The sequence below is a fragment of the Parasteatoda tepidariorum genome, chromosome 8 (genome assembly GCF_982258835.1).
Source record: "Parasteatoda tepidariorum strain Cologne lab strain chromosome 8, Ptep-v5.0, whole genome shotgun sequence".
NCBI lineage: Eukaryota > Metazoa > Arthropoda > Arachnida > Araneae > Theridiidae > Parasteatoda > Parasteatoda tepidariorum.
The window spans coordinates 95,403,500-95,417,049 of record NC_141762.1 but is presented as its reverse complement, the minus strand read 5'-3'; the positions used below and the strand labels follow the sequence as shown (position 1 = coordinate 95,417,049).

The following is a 13,550-nucleotide window of genomic DNA, read 5'->3' as shown; positions in this document are numbered from 1 at the left end:
ACACAACACATTATGTTACGCACCCAAGAACTGCATCTACTCCCGATACTGGGAGGCCAGAGAACTTTTGCTCAATTTAATTTCTCGATTTAATTTTTATGTTAGATGTTTTGCTTTTGTTTTTGTATAATTCATATCTTTCTGTATTTGTATTTTTCTTTTCTTTTGATCTCTGTACGGTGTTAGGATAATGTCTATATCGCCTGTTGCATTGGAAATAAAATAAAAAAATGTTACGCACCTATCAGCTAGTTCCCAATTACTTAAACAATAACTTCTAAAAGTCTCTAAAAACAGGATTAAGTGTAAATGACACCGAGACTTAATTTCACAACAATTTTTTTTTATATTTTATAATCGTCGTTGAACAGCCGACCCATTTTTTGGGTTTACAACGACTAATGATCACCTCCATAGCCTTGCAAGTTGGACCCATTCCAGAAGACAAGGGAACTCCTGGATCAAGTATTGGGAGAAATCTGCCTTCGTTGAGCACTTTTTGATGGAACTAACCTGCATTTTCGTTATATAAAGAGGAAAACCTCCTATGTTTAGTCTGACGGCAAGGGCACTCTAACCCATGATCCGTCTACCACTGAGAATACTTTACATCAGCACTGTGGTCGGTGCAAGCCTGATGCGGAATTCGTATCGACCAGCCATCACTGGGATTCGTACCCGGTTCACCTCATTCACAACATTTTTTAAAAACTGTTGGATTTTTTTTTTCCTTTACTGTGTTATAAGCTTTTGAAGTCTACGAATACGACATTCGTAAATGGTGGAATTGCTTCCCCATTACCAATTTATTTTCAAAATTTGCAATTTAATTTGGGTTCATTTATCACATACCTCCCAAGGAAAAAGTAAGCCTCCTCCGCAGCATGGCCTTCTATAAATCATCATTAGTTCATGGAAAATATATCACCAAAAATCGTACTTGTTTCTGAATCTGCCAAAGATGGCCGCTGGTATTAGCCATGCTTTTAATTCTTCTGAAATGCTCTTTTCAGTGAATTAAAGTAATTTAAAATGTACATTTCGCGTGTCACTGCAATAGTATAACCCGTCACTTTAGTTTCTTAAAGCCGAGCCGTAGCTTGCCAAACAAAATCGTGAATTGCAGTTTCGTTTGAGTTTGTTATATTTAAATTTTGTTTTGTGAATTTTATTTTTAGATCGCCTCATTTTTATTTCAAAATATCAATTTTAGAGAGTTGTCCCGCTTTATATATTATCATAATCTTCGTTATCATCGAACTATAAAAGCTTACTTTTTCGTAGTTTTTTTCTTTCTTTTAATATAGTTTAATAATAATGTCAAATGCCTTTAAGTATATAATTTTATTTGCATTACATATAATTCTTTAAAAAAAAAAATTCAAAAAGAAATTCCGTTTTGTACAATTTTTGTTTTCCCTTAATAAAATATTGCTGTATTGTAAAGAGTAAAATATTTATTATGTTGTTAAAATATGAAATAACTTTACATAGTTAAATCATTTCGTTTTCCGTTAATAAAATATACCTTTATTTTAAAAATTAACTGCATCTTCTATATGATCCTTTGTTTAGTCGAAAAAATACTAGGTAACCTCAAATAATAATTAAGCTATTCAATTTTCATTTTAACTTACTCAGATCTCACAGCTAGGATAATAAATCATTGTATTGAGCTAAATTTAACACATCGAATAAATAATAAACAATAGCAAAATTAACTCGCAAAAAAAACAAGGAAAAGAATAAATAATTATTTAAATGCTATTATCGCAATGAAAACGAGAGCTACATTCATATTCTTCCAAATTTTACCCTTAATTAGCGATACCACACAATAGAAATGAAACTTCTTCCAAAAAAACGCAGGATTTGCAGACGATTAATATAGTTTTATGCAAATTAAGAAGGCAAAGAACTTTCCCCATTCATAACTAATAAGCCACACTCATTTTTCCTGCAGCAGGTGAAGAAAGTATAGAGGGCGTTACGAAATCGGGATTGAGTGATTGCCAATTAAGCGGACGGCAATAACTAGTTATTCTGTTTATTATTATTTTCAATTCGCGGAGCATTATTTCCCGAAGAGAGAAAGCGGGCCAAACGATCAACAAAGAAAGGACTCTCACGTGAAGAAGTGGGCCAAACAGCGCGGAGACGGGTTCTCTCTTTTTCTCTCCGAAACACTTCACACGCCAACATCTGAGGAGAGTGGACGGCCTTAACTGGATTTATGTGTTTCAGGCAAGCATGGGTTGATCATAACCGCGAAGGTGAGATGTTTCGAACGTTTTTTAATTTTCGTTAAAAAATGCTTTTTTTTTAAAATTAAAAATATCCGATAGAAAATAGTAAAAACAAAACTTTTAAAATCAAATTTTAACTAAATGAATTTCGATAAATTCAAATCAAATAAATGAATTTAAACAAATTTGAAATTCAATTTAAAGAATTTCAACTCAAAATTCGTTCTATTATTTATTCGTTCTCTTATTCTATTATTCGTTCTACTATTTATTGGAATAAAGAATTTAAAATTATTCAGTTTTAAAGTAATTAAAATTTAATTCAGTTTAACGACTAATCGGAACTTTTGTTTCATTTATTTAATTGATTGAAGTTTATCAATTTTAATTTTAAATGCATTAAAATTTAATTTAGTTTAATAAATTGTTTAAAAAATTAATTCAACTTAATTTATTGAATTGCAACTAATTCATTGAATATCACTCAAAGTAGAATTTAAATCAATTAAATAAAACTAATTAAATTGATGTAATTTCACAATAGTGGCACATTTTTTTAATTCCATTTAATCAATTTTAGTTTTAATTTCTATATTTCTTAATTTGAATATTTCTTGTCAATGTGGAAAAAAAATTTCTTTTTTAGAAACGTTAAAAAAAAAATTATAAAAAATTATACTAAAAATAGAATTTTATTATTGAAAATTCAATTTTAGGAAGCTTTATTGAAATGAAATTTCGTACAGATTTGAAATTCAATTACATTATTAATTTTATTAAAATAAGGAGAAATTCGTTTTCAACTTACTTTAAAACGTTAGCAAATTTTTTAAATACATTTTGTAACATTTTATAATCATTTTTATATTTTATACAAATGAAAAACTACTGTCTTCGAACCGTAAGTAAAGCAATCAAACTACAGCTCGTTGTCGGCCAGGGGGGTCAGAGGGAGGTTAAGGTTTCACAATTTCGTGACCAACGGAATGATTCAGTCAACGTGATCACGATTGCGGACAGACCGGTCTTCAAATAATACGAACCATACAAATGTTTTGATATATCTTACTTATTTGAAAAAAATTTTTTGAAACTGACAAAAAAAAAACGACTTCTGAGAATTTGTTTCGCCTTATTTTGTATCTGTGTCGTACTATCTATTTTAGAATTTTGCATTTGAAGAAAAGAAATTTTATTACAGTATAAATTACTCAGTTTCGTTAGCAAGTAATTAATAAATTTTATTGTTTAACATAAACATTTGCTTACTTAATTTCAATAATGGAAAATTTTCTTCGACAAAACAATACTCTACCTTAACATTGTCCCAATAGATTGCTATGTTGAATTAAGTTAATTTCAAAAACAGAAAAGAGTATCCCATTCGGATCATGTAAAAAGAGTCTACTTAAATACCGCGTAATTAATTTTATTATGCATTTTTTATTTTATACTTAAGAACATTAATTAAAATAATGTTAAATTAAGGTAATGCTGAAATAAGGTAATTATAAAAACAGAAAAAGAGAATCCCATTCAGAATATATAAAAGGAGTCAGTAATTAATTTTATGATGTAATTTTTATTCTATACTAATAACATTAATTAAAATAATGTTAAAATAGGGTAATGCTGAAATAAAATAATTCTAAAAACAGAAAAAGAGAATCCCATTCGTATTATATAAAAGGAGTCCGTAATTAATTTTATGATGTAATTTTTATTTTATACTTAAGAACGTTAATTAAAATAATGTTAAAATAAGGTAATGCTGAAATAAAGTAATTATAAAAACAGAAAAAGAGAATCCCATTCAGCAATATATAAAAGGAGTCAGTAATTAATTTTATGATGTAATTTTTATTCTATACTAATAACATTTATTAAAATAATGTTAAAATAGGGTAATGCTGAAATAAAATAATTCTAAAAACAGAAAAAGAGAATCCCATTCGGATTATATAAAAGGAGTCCGTAATTAATTTTATGATGTAATTTTTATTTTATACTTAAGAACGTTAATTAAAATAATGTTAAAATAAGGTAATGCTGAAATAAAGTAATTATAAAAACAGAAAAAGAGAATCCCATTCAGAATATATAAAAGGAGTCAGTAATTAATTTTATGATGTAATTTTTATTCTATACTAATAACATTAATTAAAATAATGTTAAAGTAGGGTGATGCTGAAATAAAATAATTCTAAAAACAGAAAAAGAGAATCCCATTCGGATTATATAAAAGGAGTCCGTAATTAATTTTATGATGTAATTTTTATTTTATACTTAAGAACGTTAATTAAAATAATGTTAAAATAAGGTAATGCTGAAATAAAGTAATTATAAAAACAGAAAAAGAGAATCCCATTCAGAATATATAAAAGGAGTCAGTAATTAATTTTATTATGTAATTTTTATTCTATACTAATAACATTAATTAAAATAATGTTAAAATAGGGTAATGCTGAAATAAAATAATTCTAAAAACAGAAAAAGAGAATCCCATTCGGATTATATAAAAGGAGTCCGTAATTAATTTTGTGATGTAATTTTTATTTTATACTTAAGAACGTTAATTAAAATAATGTTAAAATAAGGTAATGCTGAAATAAGGTAATTCCAAAAACAGAAAAGAAAATCCCATTCTGATCATAAAAATAAGAGTGTAATTAAATCCTGCGTAATGAATTTTATGATGTAATTTTTATTTTATATTTAAGAACATTAATTAAAATTAACCCAAAATGCTTCAAAAAATTTTAGAAAATATATTTTTAAGTATGTTAATCTTTTTAATTATAATAATGCAAATTTATGTAAATCAAAGCATAGTATAAATTGACAATATTCAAATTACATTCTGCATTCCAAAAAGTTCAGAAATCAGAAGAGATGTTCGTGTCTTGACTTTAATATATGTTTTTATTTATTTATAAATTGAATTGTTGATTCTGATAAACGGATCCGGGAATTCACAAATATGACCAGTCAATCGGTTTTTGTTCTTTCATCCTTCTTTTCTTTCTTTAAACACTTGCTATATCAAGAATAATTAATAAAATCTATGAACTATCATTTCAAAAAATCTATGAACTATCATTTCAATGAAAAGTAAACGATCTTAGCTACACAGAAAAAATAAACCTAATGAAACAAATACCTGCAAAATCTAAGGAAAAAAAGAGCCAGTATCAAATCAATAAAAGAAGGAAAATGGTTGTTGAACTACAGATTGTCCATGTAAAGAACTCCCTCAGCCATTCATCTAGAGTAGTGGCGGTGACCATGGTTACGAGGTTTAGCTATTTCAAGTAAGGGTACTGGGTCGTTACTCGAAATAGGTTTTGGCTTAGATCGGAGACAGATAGGGAATCGGGGGACAGAGCAGCCCCCTCTTTGAAATGCGCTATTTCTTGCTTCTATAGCAGCAGGCGGCCTTAGTCTTTGTGGCTAGGGGAGTTCTTTCTAAAGACAAACTATAACATAAACCATCAAAAGATTAATGTTGGCTAAAAATAAAATTATTTGACAGCAGATTAACATTAGGCTCAAAAATAAAATAATTATTTGATACCGGTAAAATTAGTCAAACGACATTTTAATATAATATTTATTGTATTTTAATGTGGAAATAAAATTTATACCATAATTAACCACTGATAAACCAATACACTGACCAGATAACCAATAAATAAGAAAAAAGGAAAACTAAAATTATTGATTCATAATATTAAAACGCTCTTAATATTCATTTTTTCTATTATTGAAAATGATGAAATTAATTTTCAACTTTCATAAACTTCATAAAATAGTTTTAATCTAAAATTCGTAATTATAATATATATATATATATATATATATAAATATATATATATATATATATATATATATATATATAAATATATATATATATATATATATATATATATATATATATATATATATATATATATATATATATATATATATATATATATATATATGAAATTTAATTAAGTAAAGTAAAGCATTCTTGCAACAGTCAGTTGCATGAAGGATAAGGTTCTACTATTTGATAAGGCTCAACGGCGTGATATTGGCAATGCGGTCAGCACTGCGCACAGGCCACCTTTACTTCCCAGACAAGCAATCGGAAGCTGGATGGGCTTCAAGCCGATCGAACCCCAGTTCTTCACAATGGCAGCCCAGTGCCTTAACCACGGAGTCATTGTGGCTCAGTCGAAAAAATCCAATTTATCAGACTTAGATACCTTTTTTTCCTTATTTTTGAATATTACGCAAAAAATGACAATGAAATTTTTTAATGCTTTCGTACATAGTGCAGAATAATTTTATAGTTAATTTCTTCACATTTTGATCATGAAACAAAAGCCACTAGACTAATAAGATGTTTATTCTCAGGAGGTTAAGAAACATAGTGGAACAAAGAGACATTTTAGTGATTTCGGAAATATCAGCTTTAGAGAGCTAAAGAAAACAAACAGCTGTTTAAAAAACAAACTTTCTACATGCAGATGAGCAGAACATGATTTTAAATCCGAAATTTAGCGATTTTTCAATATGTCACTTTTTACCTTCTTCCACTAAAGTCTTCAGACAGATCAAAAGCTAAGCATAACTACTCCAGGGTGCCCAATGAGAAGACATTGTCAAATTCCCTGACTTTTTCATAATATTTCTCTGTTAATCCAAGATTTTTCCTCTATAGCGCAGATGATTATTAATATAGAATTTTATTAGTAAAAAAAATTTATCATTTAAAATATATAATCATTTAAAATATATAATCATCTAAAATATATAAAAAGATTAAAAATTATAAATAATTTCCAAAAAACAATCATCAAAAGATGAGAAATTAACGATGAAATCGTCACAAATCAAACGCTTCAAAAAAGGGATAGCTAAAATTCGAAATTTACATACCGTTATAATGTATTAAATATATAATTTTATACATAATATTTGGGAAACTCATAGGGAATGGACAGGGAAAAAAATTATGAATTATTGCTGAAAAAAACAATCCAAAACTTCAGGACTACTTGGAAGAAATATAGGAGAAAACTATGTGTCATTGTTAGTGAAGCGTGGCTCACAGAAAAATCCATCGCTTGTTTGTTTAAAACTTTCTCCTGTTTTACTACAAATTTTTGAAATTCCCTGATATTTCTCTGACAATTCCAGGTTTTCCATATATATATATATATATATATATATATATATATATATATATATATATATATATAAAACCCTCAAAAAAAATTTGTCGCTTGTTCAACGACAGTTATAAAATAAGACTGACACCACTGCAAAAATTAATAAATTATTTAAATAACGCCCAAGTTTTAAAAAAATTATGACTCCTTATAGATTCTCAAAATTATACCGGATGTATTAAATTTTTTAATGTTTATTGCAACAAATGATATATTTTATCGGGTTATCTATCTCTAATCAAATATTTTATGAGTTCCTTATTCCCGATTTCGATATAAGGATATTTGCACAAACGAGGATGTTGAGTTCTTTCTTGTATAATATGTCCGAGGCTTTTAAAACATACATTTACGAAAAAAAATAATGGCTATTGACATACTTCAAACATCCACCTTACAAATTATAAATAAGCACTACCCAAAGGCTATCAAAACAAATTTGAAGTATCCTTTCTGAAAAGTATCCGTAATGTCACAATGATTAAACCATAATCTATATTTAAAACCCATAATTTACAAAAAGCGGTTGATAAGGATTCAGTTTTATTTAACAGTAGTTATTTAGCAGGTAAAAATAGAAAAAATGTCCAAGCATATAGATCACAGATAAAAATCTTAAGTTATCTATAATTTTTTCCTAAATGATGCTAATCTGATGTAGTCTAAGGGTATAAATAAAAACGATACGTTCCGAACGAAATTTTTCGCTAACGCCTGTGTCTCGCCAAAATAGTTCCTCATACCCGATTTTGACTCGGTGGTTTTCACACAAAACGAGGAAATTCGGCCGGTTCGCCGTGAAACGCTGTCAACCGAATCCCGAAAACAAGCGAAAAAAACATCACTTTCCTTTAATAGAAAAGTAATCACTTCTATAATCTCTAATTTATCTTGGAATTTTTTCTCAGCATTCGAAACCTGAAAACACATGCGATGAAAGTTCAATAATTCGTCCATCATAATTTATTTAAAAAAATAATAATAGTAATGGAAATAATGTAATAAAAATAATAATAACAATGTCAAACATATAGGTCGGGATAGCATGGTTGGTAGGGCGTTGGGACTCCTGTTTGTGAGAAAAGGAGTTCGAATCAAGCCGGCCGAAAAATCCCCATGTATTAAATGGGTGACTGGTGCACGTTAAATCAGTCGCGATCACAAAGTCCTCCAAGTTCCCATAATAAATCAATACCTCTGGGGGTACTGATCCAGGAGCCCCCTCGTCTTCTGGATTGGGATCAAAATTACAAGGCTACGGAGTTGAACATTGGTAGTCGTAAACCCGGAATTGGGTCGGCTGTTCAACGACGGTTATAAAATAAAATTTAAAAAAATGTCAAATATGTAATTCGTGATGACTCAGGGGATAAAGCGCTCGCCTTCCAATGAGGTAAACCGCGTTCGAATTCGAGCGATGGCTGGTCGATACGAATTCCACACCCGACTCGCACTGCCCACAGTGCTGACATAAAATATCCTCAGTGGTAGACGGATCATAGGTTAGTCCCCTTGCCGTCAGGCTACCCGTCGGAGGTTTCCCTCTCCGTGTAGTACAAATACGGGTTAGTTCCTTCAAAAAGTCCTCCACGGAGGCAAATTTCAACGAATACAATCCAGGAGTTATCTTGTCTTCTGGATTGGGTTCAAAATTACAAGGCTACGGAGATGAGCATTAGTAGTCATAGTTCCGCTGTTCAACAACGGTTATAAAATAAAAATAAAACAGGGAGCGTAGCCAGATTTCTCAACAAAAAATAAGCACCTTTTAAGAACTTTTTAAGCACTCAACAAATATTTTTAATCACCTTCCGAAAAAAAAAATCTTAATTAGGATCTGTGCAGTAATAAAATTTCATTTAAAGTTCTTAATTTCTGAACATAAAATCAATAAAATTCAAAAATATTTTCTCAAACTTCACATAATCATGATAAAATAGCTAGTTTCTTATAAATATTGCAGAGAAAAATTGTGAAAGATTATGCATTTTTTGTAATTTAGAACGACAATCGACAAGGCAAAGAAAAAATCTCTTTATAAAAGATAGAAAATAAAGCCTTGTTTGAAAACCCCGAATAAAAAAAGCCCCTTAAGGGATTTTAAAAAAACTACGCACCCTATCAAAATATATTTATTAACCCTAAATAAGAAAACTTAGCACAAGCATGACTGTTTCTCATCCCGTGACTTTCATAAACGCCCGCATAACTAGCAGTTATTTTAAAACAAAACTTGTTCGGTTATCAACGAACGCTTTGTAGATTACAGCTTAAAGAGAGCCGGAATTTTTAAGGTCGTCAATTGTTATTTCATTCAATTTCAGAGGCGTGGGTAGGCCTGCCGATTTGCAGGAGAACATATTACAAGCCAATATTACATGTTCCATTGTTAAACAAACGACACTGAAGCATTATCATCGTCAGTCTTCTTTTCAAGCAATATAGAACAATATTTTGTAGTACGAAATTTGAGCGTCGGCTTCCAGAGTTAAATTCCCCAAACAATGACATTTTCGTCTATCTTTAATTTATTTTAACCGTAGAGTATCGATTTGTAATTTGATTTAGAGGGGCTCAGGTAATAAATATCGATATTTACTAACGTCTTATTAAGTAGCATTTTTGTCACTTCCTCCGTTATTGTTTCATTTTCACAAACTAAGGTCGGACTGTTAAGCATGTTACTGCTAAAGCTTCAAAGCTGTTAATATGCACATTAATTACCTAGCCAATCTGCAGATCAATTGGCAGGTCCGTTCAAGCGCGGAATCAAGAATTTTCCGCAGTAATGTATGCATTTACGGTACCTGTATCGTTAAAGATAAAAAATATCGTAGAATTCTCTCAATATATATATATATATATATATATATATATATATATATATATATATATATATATATATATATATAGCATAGTAAATACAAAAAAACACGAATAAAATTAAGAAAAACAATAAGTTTTATTTATTGCGCATAAGCTGCAAATAAATAGAACTCATAAAATACGTTCAAAATGTAGAGAAAGCAAGGGAAAAATTACAGAACAATGAAAAAAGGGGGAAAAAAGAAAAATTATAATAATGATAATAAAAAGAATCTATTTGAAGAAGTCGCTAAATTTTGATAATAAGTTCGTTATATGGAAAATTCGTTAAATAGAAAATCACCTTTTGAAATACTTAAACGACACAAAACAGGTTTTAAATTCATGAACACTAGACATAATTAAAATAGCAATTGATACACCTTTATCTTGTAAATTAGTATCTACTATTTACTTTATAAATCTTAACCATAAAAGTAATCTGCGTGGAAAGCAAGAATAGAGCAAAACATTATCCAGTGTTAACACTATCATGCTACATACATTTTCAACTAAAAAAAAAGTTAAATTTATGTATAAAATTATAGCTGCATTTATTACGTAAGTAATATTAAGCATGCATTGCTGCATGCGTTTTTAAATTTAATTGTTACTGATAAAAATCCGTCAGTTTTGTCTGAGTGTTTCGTTTGAAATGCAAACAAGAAGAGAAATGAATTTTTACTGCTTTCACTAAAAGTTTCCATAAAATGCGTTTACAAGCTTGAAATGTTCTCAAATATTTCGGGAAATAGGGAAACAGAATAGTTCGTTAAATAGAAATTTCACTTCGCTATTTGGAAGTTATTTAACGAAGAAATTTCCAAAATGTTCTTGGTTTCTAGAAGAAAAAAAATCGCAAAATAGACAAATTCGCAAAATGGAAGTTGAAGTCCCACTGTATAATATTATCTATATATAGAATCTTTTTATATTACCATCTGCCTTACATTGCCTTTACTTCTAAAAGAAACACGATTTTTTTTTTCTGTATGTCAAATTTTTTTTTCACGTACACATCTCGTATTTAGTTGAATATTACGCAAAATGTATCAGTTAAAAGAACTAAGATACTAAACACCGACATTATGTACTATAGTTTATTAGCCTATATTAGCCTTATAGAGTGCTTAGTATGATTTTGGCATGCTTCATTTCATATGATCCAGTTCAATGACAATCTCTATTTTTCCTTTGTTTATTTCTGTTGATATTTTTTACGCCCGGTGGCTGAGTGCCACAGGTCCTTGGTGCGATCCTCGAGCCGGGCAAGTTTGACTCAGTTTTTCATCCCTTCAGTGTGTCAATAAAATGAGTACCAAGAATGCCTAGGAACTAAACACTGGGGGCTCCGTGTTGAGTTGACCACCCAACAGCAACATCTGCTCATGCACCCCAGAGCCCAAAGGTCAAGAAAACTGAGATGAGCACAGTAGGCCTTGGCCCTCAATGGGCTGTCACGCCACTAAGTGTAGTGTGTAATATTTTCTATGTAAGTGATTTTTCATATTTATTTTTCACGAGTTTGTTTCATTAATTTATAATATACATTGGTACTTCTAAAATTGTTTATTTTAATTTATGAAAACATATTATTATAAGTTAGCATCAAAATGGCAACCAGTACTCTAAATGATTCCTGATATAGCGAGTAAATAAAGAGAAAGTAGCAATAAAGCCAATTGATTCAGTATATCGACCCTTCAGTCAATCTGAAAAATAGTGAATCGGAGATTCAGTAAATCCGAGACGCTACCTGATTTTTCAACAAAAAATCAGCACCTTTTAAGTACGTAAGCACTCAAAAAATATTTTTAATCACTTTCCAATAAAATTCATAAATAGGATCTGTGCAGTAATAAAAATAATTTTTTTCTATCGTTCAAAGTTCTCAATTTATGAACCGATAAAATTCAAAAACATTTTCAAAAACTTTACATAATCATGATAAAATCACAAGTTTCTGATAAATATTGCAGAGAAAATTGTAAAAATCATGCATTTTTTGTAATTTAGAACTACAATCGACACGGCAAAGAAAAAATATTTTTTAAAACAGAAAATTAAGCACTTTTTTACAAACCACGAATAAAAAAAGCACCTTTAACGGCTTTTAAAAAACGTAAATCCAAAATAAGCACCTTTAAGCACTTTTTAAAAACGCTACGCACCCTGGAGAAATATTGGATCATCGTTTCAGTCAATGCGACAAGTTGTGAATCGGTGATTCAGTCAATCCGAGAAATAAATAATCAATGATGAAGCTAAAAATCGAATCAGAGAAGCAACGTATCACTGAATCAGAAAATGAAAAGAAATCAGTAAATTAGTTTGTAGCAAAAAAAAATATGATAGTTTATTAACCAGTAAATAGTGGCACAGCAATGAACGATCCCAATTTTCTTTTTTAAATCTTTGAAAAACAATTAATCTACTTTTCTTGTGTTATTGTTTTCAATTATACTTTTCAATAAAACTTAGTCATTTATTTTTAAAAATAAAAACTGATGTGTTTTTGATAGTACGTAAAATAGTTGAGTTATCTCAGTCGGCTACGGCTGTTTACAAAATGATTTCAACTTTCGTGTTGTAAAAGATAAGAAAAGTGAGATTTATAATCTCGCACCATATCTACACGCATAATTTTAAAACGTATGTATTTATATCTTTATTTACAAACACCCAGAGGCAATCCATTTATCGTGAGAAGGAAAATGTTTATAATGACACTAAATGGTCAAACGTCCAGAGCCGAAAGAAAAAAAAGGGTCATCTTTGCGATTGAAACATTTCGTGAGAAAAGAAGATGTAAAGGAAACTCGGATGAATAAGTGTTGCCACTTTTAGAAAGAAAAAGAAAGGCAATAATATGCAACGTTGATGCTGTGATTTATCTTTTGGCAACTGCATGCGAAAGGTACATTTGTTTTCTGAACATCACGACTTAAACAGAAACATATTCACGACTTTTTGGATAACTGGAACTGCTTGTAAAAATGGGTTAAATTTCAATTTTTACTATAGTATTTTTTTCTCGAAGCACTCTCCTAATACTTTACGGATAAATGTTGAATTGCATGGGCTGTAAATTAGCATACGAATAAACGCAAATAAAATATAAAGTTCTTTAGCAAAAGATAATGTTCATTTTCTTTTTGTTATTGCAAACGATAAATGGCAATATCTATTGACATTTCAGCTTTTCAAACAGCATTATTTT

General features: G+C 29.4%; 2 protein-coding genes across 2 annotated transcripts in view; one reads left to right on the top strand and one right to left on the bottom strand.

Moving 5' to 3' along the window:
* The window catches only part of Rab3GAP1 (RAB3 GTPase activating protein subunit 1), a 207,546-nt gene that overhangs the window by 25,527 nt on the left and 168,469 nt on the right, over nt 1-13,550 (bottom strand). The window lies entirely within an intron of this gene.
* Nucleotides 2,062-13,550, top strand: part of LOC107451099 (uncharacterized) — a 49,543-nt gene continuing 38,054 nt past the window's right edge. Inside the window, exon 1 of the mRNA XM_016067090.3 lies at nt 2,062-2,273. The gene's annotated coding sequence lies outside the window, so the exon portion shown is untranslated. The remainder of the gene's footprint in view (nt 2,274-13,550) is intronic.